The sequence below is a fragment of the Ipomoea nil genome, unplaced genomic scaffold, assembly GCF_001879475.1.
Source record: "Ipomoea nil cultivar Tokyo-kokei standard unplaced genomic scaffold, Asagao_1.1 scaffold1102, whole genome shotgun sequence".
NCBI classification, from domain to species: Eukaryota; Viridiplantae; Streptophyta; class Magnoliopsida; order Solanales; family Convolvulaceae; genus Ipomoea; species Ipomoea nil.
In genome coordinates this window covers 132,517-141,170 of record NW_017617530.1, presented here as the reverse complement: position 1 = coordinate 141,170, position 8,654 = coordinate 132,517, and positions in this window count along the sequence as shown.

Sequence of the window (8,654 nt, the reverse complement as noted above, 5' to 3'; positions counted from 1 at the left end):
ATAACCTCCGTAGAATCAAAGTTCTACTACATGTACTTCCAAATTCTATTTCTTCACGTACGTGGTAGATAATGATAGGCTATTTTCATCATATAGGTTCTAAGCAAAATGTTTACATTAAAATTTTGAGGGTGAGAGTAAGATTTGGAAGTAGAACTTGGGAGTTCACATAATAATTTCCATAGAATTGCTCTGTATCACTAATCTTCAAATACCCTTCCTCCAAGCTCATTCTAGACCTTTCATGAGCGTCCAGGCTCATGCAAGCCGTGTGTTAGACATGTATGTCCTAGGAGCCAACATTTATTGTTCCTGGCATTGGATTTTTATTAAATAAATATAATAACCCTTCCTCCAAGCTCATTCTAGACCTTTCATGAGCGTCCAGGCTCATGCAAGCCGTGTGTTAGACATGTATGTCCTAGGAGCCAATATTTATTGTTCCTGGCATTGGATTTTTATTAAATAAATATAATAACCCTTCATCCAAGCTCATTCTAAGCTCATTCTAGACCTTTCATAGCAGTGTCCTAAGGGCCCCCCACACTCCGATCCGACAGAGCGGTGACTCAATGGGTTAGTAGACATGGACATGGCCAAATACCGGTGCGCACAAGGAATCTGCCCACTTTGGACATAATTCCCACATTACCGCCGCCGAGGTTCGGACTTTGGTCTCTTACCCCAAATACTGCCCACTAAACCATTGAGCTAAGCCCGTGCGGGTAAATTATTTCTTATTCTCGAGAGAGTACAAGGAAAAAGTCTAAGTGTTTAGAGAGAGAGAGAGAGAGAGAGAGAGAGAGAGTAGTGGAGAGAGAAAAGAGCCAAAAGTCCCCCTCACCAAAGGGTCTAGTGCCCTTAAATAGGTTTAAGAGCTGACACGTTGACTTTGACCATGACCCAAACTGTTTGATTCCGACTCGACTACAAAACGAGAGCATGTATAGGGATGTCAAAATTGGGAAATATTTACTATCACATACAATCTTTTTATTTCTTCATTCTTAAGAGTTAAGAATATGAGTGACGAAGAATTAATAAATGACATATTGTAAAATTTTCCTAGTCATAGGAATTCTAATTGGACATTAGAATTTCGATAAGACTAGCACATTATCCTTCTTATGGTGAGTCTCATGTCATTCTGTATGCGATACGGAGAGTGGACATGTGGATGATTGTATGAGAACAAGTCATAGAACAATGACTGACTACAACGTACCGCATGGTGTTTACCTACGTGTCATTGGTATGTTGTATGTTACAAGTATGTAATACTCCTTTGACTTGAGATGACATGGTCGTCTCGTACATATGGTGGATTAGTTTTTGCCAGTGCGTGTTTTTGTTGTTTCTTATGGGACTATAAGTGTACTTGGTGGCCTAGTTCAGTATTGCGGAGACATGTATGCTAGAGGATCCACCGCCTTGAGGTAACAAGGATGTTCTTGATAGGAATATTTTTTGTACAATAGTTTCGATGAGTCAAATGTATTTTAGATCCCCTTAGTTGATTATGATCTTTACACAAGCATCATAATTCAGAAGGTCAAGCCAAAAGGAAGCAATGATATTAAAAATCTACGAAATGAAGAACAAAATTAATTTGGAGAATTAATTTTGGTCCTAGGAGTATTCATCCAGAAGACATATATCAAGTAAATGATGTTACAATGAATAAATTGGATGAACTTCTTGGTGAGATGGTAGAAGTCTTTACACACAAAGATTATAGCCAAGATTGAATCCCCCTAAAGATTTATTTTTTTAGAAGCCTGAATCAGAAGAAGCACATCTAGCTTAAGGCAAGGAAGAAGTGACCAAGTCAAACAAGCAAGATGCTCTTATTTTAATTAAGCAAGAAGCTCAATTGCACCAAATAAACATCTTAGACGCACAGACAAAATCTGGTCTAACAAGCAAGAAACAGATGTTATTTACTACAAGAAAGAAGTTCAAAATGCACTAATAGAATATCTGAGATGCACCGTCAAGTTAAGTCAAATAAGCAAGATGTGGCTTAATTGTAAACAAGCAAGGCTGAATTATCAACAAGAAATGTGACAAATCAGATTCTACAAAGTGAAGGAAAACTCAAAGGAATGTTGAATATTTCGAAGAGGCAAATATTAATATTTTGACTTGTCTCAAAAATCAAGAAAGCCTGAGGATATGATCAGAATGATAAAGTTTATATTATCCTTATGACAAGAGACATGAAGACATGAAGAAAATCTTATCTAAGAATTAAATCATGTCAGAAGATTAATTGCAAAGAGACAGGTCGGTGATCCGAAGAAGAAGAAAAGATATTATTTTTAAAAACAACTTGAAAACCAAGTTAAATAAAAATATTATCTTGTCAGGAAAGTTGGCAATCAAATCAAATTGAAGATCCTATTGTCAACAATATCAGGCTACGAATTTCAAATTTCAAATATCAAATTATCCCGCTCCAACGGATATATTTGGTCATCTTTAAAAAAAAAAGCCTTGAAGACTTGAAGATAAAAGAGAGACAAGACAGACGGACGACTTGCAAAGAGAAATATACAAGTGCAAAATATCTTTGAGTCAAAATATTCATTGAAATATTTAGAAGAGAGACTTAGTCTGAATAATCTCAAAAGTAGTTGGAGAGAAAAACAATTACCGTCAATTGTAATTGTAAAAAGAGTATAGTTGTGTGCAAAATACTCTAAAAGAGTGTAGCTGTGTGCAAAACACTCGTAGTTGCTAAGTGTAGCTGTGTGCAAGACACTTAGTTGGCGTATGAGTATAGCTATGTGCGAAGTACTCGGAGTTGAGTGTAGTTGTGTGCGAGACACTCGGGGTTGGGTGTAGTTGTGTGCGTGCAAAACACTCGAAGAAGTGCTTGTGTAGCACTTATTCACTATTGTAACTGTGTGGAAAATTGTGAATTACTCCTAGACATGAAAGGAGTAAAGTGGACTAGGAAGATTACGCTACGCCACTTCCGAACCACTATAAACTCTTTCTCTCTCTCATTTACTTACTGCACTTACTTAATTTGCTTTGCATGCTTAGTATTTGACTAACCCGATTACTATTCACGGCTTAATCGTACCTATTCAGATTTGACGTGTTTTTATGTGTGCATGCAACTCAATCTTTTCAAACATAACATTTGAGTTACTTTGAGTAATCTTGACGTGTTGCATGTAACATTTATCACACGGTTGTTCACGCACGAAGTCTTATCCATAATCTTGAATAATCTTGCTAAATATTGAGTGAACCATCTCCTTTAATTATTCAAGATACCCTTGGCTCTCTTACTTATTACTTAAGCTATTTCAAGCATATCCACCGTATTACTTGCGATATATCTCTCAAATTTTACGTAACACTTTACTGATTTATTCCGCTGTGCATCCAAGTTAACTATCTTGTTATTTACATGTTACTTGGAGTTGAAATTACCAAAGCGTTATTTATTGTGAAAAAGTTTAAAGAGTCTATTCACCCCCCCCCCCCTCTCTAGACTTTTTACCACCCTTTCGGGACCAACAATTGGTATCAGAGCAGTTGTCTATTTGAGTCAATTTTGGGTTTATACTTGTGTTGCAATTGTGATTCATATTATTGTTGCTAATAGTTTAGGGCCCAAATTACTTGCTTCATAGCTTTGTTTGTGTCACAACGGGAGTTGGGCATAATTTAGGGCACACACAATTGCACTTAACTGTTGCACCTTGGGAGAGGGCAAATGTGTTATGGAGCTTAATTCTTGATTGTTATACATCGGTAGTGTGACACCCCGTAAATCCAAGTTCTATTTAAGGATTAATTAAGTAATTAATCCTAGCTTAATTTTTTTTTTTTATTTCAATAGGAAGGGGGAGACCCAAAAGCAGAGAAGGTTTTACATTTGTGATTTTTCGTACATAAAACGCCAAGAAGGAATACCTTCTTTGTCATCTTCCAGGCAGCCTAGCAGTTCTTCGGGTGGTGAAGTTAATACATGCATTCCCAGGGGGAAATTTCTGGAGTAGTATGCAATCCGATCCGCAGTGAAGTTTTGTTCTCTGGTAATAGATTCTAAGCGCCAGCTTTCAAACCTGGTAAGCTCGAGTTTGCAGGCTGTCAGGATGTTGTGTGCCGCAATGCGAGGCGGTCCACCTTCGATGATGAACCTTACAGCTTCAGCAGAGTCACTCTCAATTATCGTTTTCTTGATGCCCAGGTGGACAGCTAGTTGGATGCCTTTGAGAATAGCCCATGCCTCTGCCTCGAGCGGGGAACATGTTCCTATGTTGAATACAAAGCCCTGAGACCATGATCCTGTGCTATCTCGTATGAGGCCTCCGCAGCTTGCTTTATTGGAATTGGCATGGACTGATCCGTCTACGTTCAGTTTGGCAAAACCTTCTTGAGGTTTTTCCCAGCAGATCTGCTTCCAAGAGGATGACGATCGGGAAGTCAGCAAACCCCTGCCCTTTTCAAAGGCACGAATCGCTTCATCGTATTTGGTTCTAATCCACGAGACTTTAAGGCCAAGAGGTTTCCTAGTGTTGTTGAAAACTGCTTCATTGCGCCATTTCCATATCCACCACATGGTGATGGCAAACAGGGTGTTCTTAATGATAGGAGCTTTAGCGTCCCCTTTTAATTTCACCATGATGCACACGTACTGCTTCTACCAATACAACACAAATACACAATAATATTTCATACAGTATATCATGATTCACAATATAATGAATAAATGAAAAATATAAAACTAGGGTTTGTGATTTACTTCTTTTCTCCCAAAAATCCTTGGAGAACAAGGGCTTCAATGAACACCATGCAACCACCAGTTCATCAATCACCATGACTAGGGCTTCCACCACTCCACAAGTACCACCAGCACCGAATCACCAAACACTAGGAATGGACTACCGGAGATGACCATCTCAGAGAGTGAGACTATGATTGAGTAAGTTTGTAAGAAAATAGAGAACTAAGGGAAGAGAGATTGAGAAAACAGGTCGGTCGATTGCTCGAGCAATAAGACTAAAGATAAGAGATAACTCAGCGTTTGTGAGAGAACTAAAGATTAGAGAAACTAACAAAGAGAACTCAGGTCTCACCGGCTCAAAGAATGAGACTATGAGAGATTAAGAGAAGAGAACAAAGAACAAGACAACTCAGGTCTCAGAGAAGAGAATAGAGAGGTCTAGAAGGTTGAACATACGCAGCTGCGCAAATGAGGCTTCCACCATCTGTAATCCAGACAATGTCATTTAGCTGTTGCCTAATCCTAACCCTACACACTTTCGAATATTTGGACAAGTCGGTTCACAAAACCCCTTCCCCAACTCGATGAAACAAAACCGGCTTTCTTGGTGGTTTGGGTCGATTTAGTGAAAATGGGTTCGATTTGGTACGAGTTGGCTTAACACGGTTAACAGATCAGTTTTTGCTTGACCCTAATCCTCCTTGGTCTAGTGGTCTGTGATCCTTCCTTCCAATAGGAACACCAGGGTTCAACTACTACTAGTTACACATCATTTGACCTAACTTATTACTTGGATTATAACAGGGTCTGTTTGGAAAGTAGGAAAATGACTTCTGAAAAATGAGTTATTTTTCGAAAAATATTTTCCTTTCCCGTGTTTGGCTGCATAGCAGAAAACTCTCTTTGTGTGTTTGGTTCATTTTTCAAAAAAATTACTTGAATTGTATAATTAAACATTTTCATTATTTTGTTTAATTAAAATTTAATCTCACTGCAAATTTATATATTGTCATGGAAGCTTCCACACCAGTCTGCCAAATGAGAAACAAATCCTTCCTCTCATCCAACACATTAGAATACAAATTCAAAAGCTTAACATTGATTGCATTGGCACCCAAAGATCCTACCAGAACTAACACTACTTTCCCTTCTCCTTCCAAATCTTTCAATTCTGGGAAAAAATGTTGTGTTGCCATTTCTTTTCAATAATGAAGATCTCACTAGATTGCCACAAACTACACACTTTTTCATCTGCCAAAAACACTCAATACTTTAATCGAATGCTAAAAATATTTTATCAGCAAAGAGGAAAATCACACGATTTGCGAACCCAAGAGCTGCGTTTTGCTCTTGGATTACAAATTTTACGCCTCCAAGCGCGGCAACGAGAAAAATGGGGAATGAAACAAAGCCTTGATTTCTTCTCCAATAATGCCTCGATTTCTTCCCTAGCTTCGTCGCCTTCTTCCTCTTCCTCGTCGTCTCCTCCATTGCCCATGGTGGGCATGGCGACGATGATTTCGACCTTGACGAATCCAAAAAGCCTGACCTGAGATCTCGACAATTCATTATCTTAGTCGTTGATTATGGTCAAGATATGGTGCATGAGTCTTCGCCGACCGGTTTCCGGCCCGACAACTTGGAAGAAGGTGAGAGAGAAGTTGCGTGAGGAGAGGGCAGAGAGAAGAGGCATGAGGAGAGGGCAGAGGTGAAGAGGCGGAATATGACTTCTCAAAAAAGAAGAAGTCATTTTACGAGCTGATTTTCCTTTGACTTCTCTTTTTTTTACCTAGCTAAACACCAGAAACCCGGAAAATGATTTTTAAAGTTTTCAAACACACTCTTATATTATTTATTATTTGAACCACCATTTTGAATCAATATCGCTTAAATTATTACAAATTTATTTCCACAAATTCATTAACCGGCACATTCTAGAATATTTTCTTTGTTTCACATAACACATTCGAATTCTCATCGCAAAATATCATAGGGGCATGAGGGTAATTGTAGAAGATCTGAGTACCCGTCTGCATACGGGTACGGATACCCCATCTGCACTTGCCACCTTCACCACCGCCACCTTCCTCCTTCCTCCGTCCTTCTCACCGCCTTTCTCCTTCACGTCCGTTTTCGCCGTCACCGTCAGTACATCCTTTTCTTAAGCAGCCTAAGGGATCTTTCCGCAGACACGCCCACCGCCCTCTTTGACATTTTCATTACCCTAATCTTCCATACCAAAGTCCTAATCACTTTGTAATATCGTCTCTAGTGGAATTCCACGTGGCATCCCCTGGTTAGCTACCTCGCTAGATCCCACGTGGAGTAGGGGGTATTGTCACGTGGCCTCCCCTGTACTTTCTGGGACATGAGGTTTATGCTTTATGCAGTGTGTGACTGTCCTTGCGAGAGTACCTATCCTATACACGTTTCAATTTTTTTTTTTTTCTTTTAAATACATTTATTTTTGCGAAGTTTTTTTAAATACATTAGGTTTTTAAATTTACAGGAAAATCACGAGACCGAACTCAACAGCCCCAACTCTAATTTAGAGAGTCTTAGTTTCAAAATGTTGATAGGAGTCAAACTTTACCATACCACAAAACGGTTGATTTTAGATCAGATTGTCAACTATTTGAGCTAACGGACTTGTTTCGCGAGGCTTATTTCATCTATTTTTTATTTGATAAACTAGGTATCCCCACTTACACTAGACTTATCTCAAACACTAGAGTCATTGTTCAAAAGCGCAAGATAAAGTAAATTTCGAGTCGCATCGTCAATCTCCAAATTCCTACCCATGCCTGTACACTATACACACCTTCACATCAATCAAGATCTTCCAGTGACCCCTAAATTTTAGTGGAATTTGAACTCCACACTGCTGCTAGAGCAGACTTGAATAAGGTTATTTATAAATTAATTTTTATAATATTAAATATATATTTGAATATAAAATTTATATATTTAAAATTTATACTAAATATAATATTAAATATTAGAAACAATTTTAAAAGTAATAAAGAAATATATAGTAAAGAAAATGAACATTTTATGTGCATGGTACTCCGATCCTCCCCCAATAAAAATCTTCTACTTTGAAGAATTTGTATTGTTCAATGGCTAGATAGAGGCAATTTATATCCTACACCACGGCGCGCGTTGCACTATGCGTCCAGATGCAAAACGACGTCGTTTTAATTTTAATTTTTTTTGAAATTTCCCGTCCCAGTGAATGGCAGTAGTTTTTTCTTTAAAAAAAACCCGCTGTTCAAGAATGTACATAATGTTATACTAGAATACACATAATTGTATACATGAATGTACATAATTATATAACAAAATATACATAACTCTTTTTAAAAGATAATACACATAATCTAACATAATACATAATAAACATAAACTTTTAACATAATACACATCAACTATTAACATAATACACACAAATTTTCTGATTCGGATGTACATAATTGTATAAAAAGAATGTACATAACTGTATGAACCAATACACATAACTGTATGAATAAATACACATAACTGTGTGAACAAATACACATAATCCCAGCAACTTCCTATCGCGCCTCCCAAAACGACCCCAAAACGACGTCGTTTTGGGAGGCGCGGCGCACAGTGCTAAGTGCGCCGTGGTGTAGGGTATAACGATTGCTAGATAGAGCCACCATATCATATCATATCATATCATATCTTTAGCTTTTATCTTCCCAAAATTCTGTCTTTTGCTATTTGCACATATTTGATCATATTCCCCGCATCCACAACTAGCACTTTCAATTCATAACGCATAGTGAATGTTGTCATCTTGTTTATATAAAAATTTACAAGATAACAATATTAATAAATAAATAAAAACACACAAATGCATATTGACTGTCATAAGTGCAAC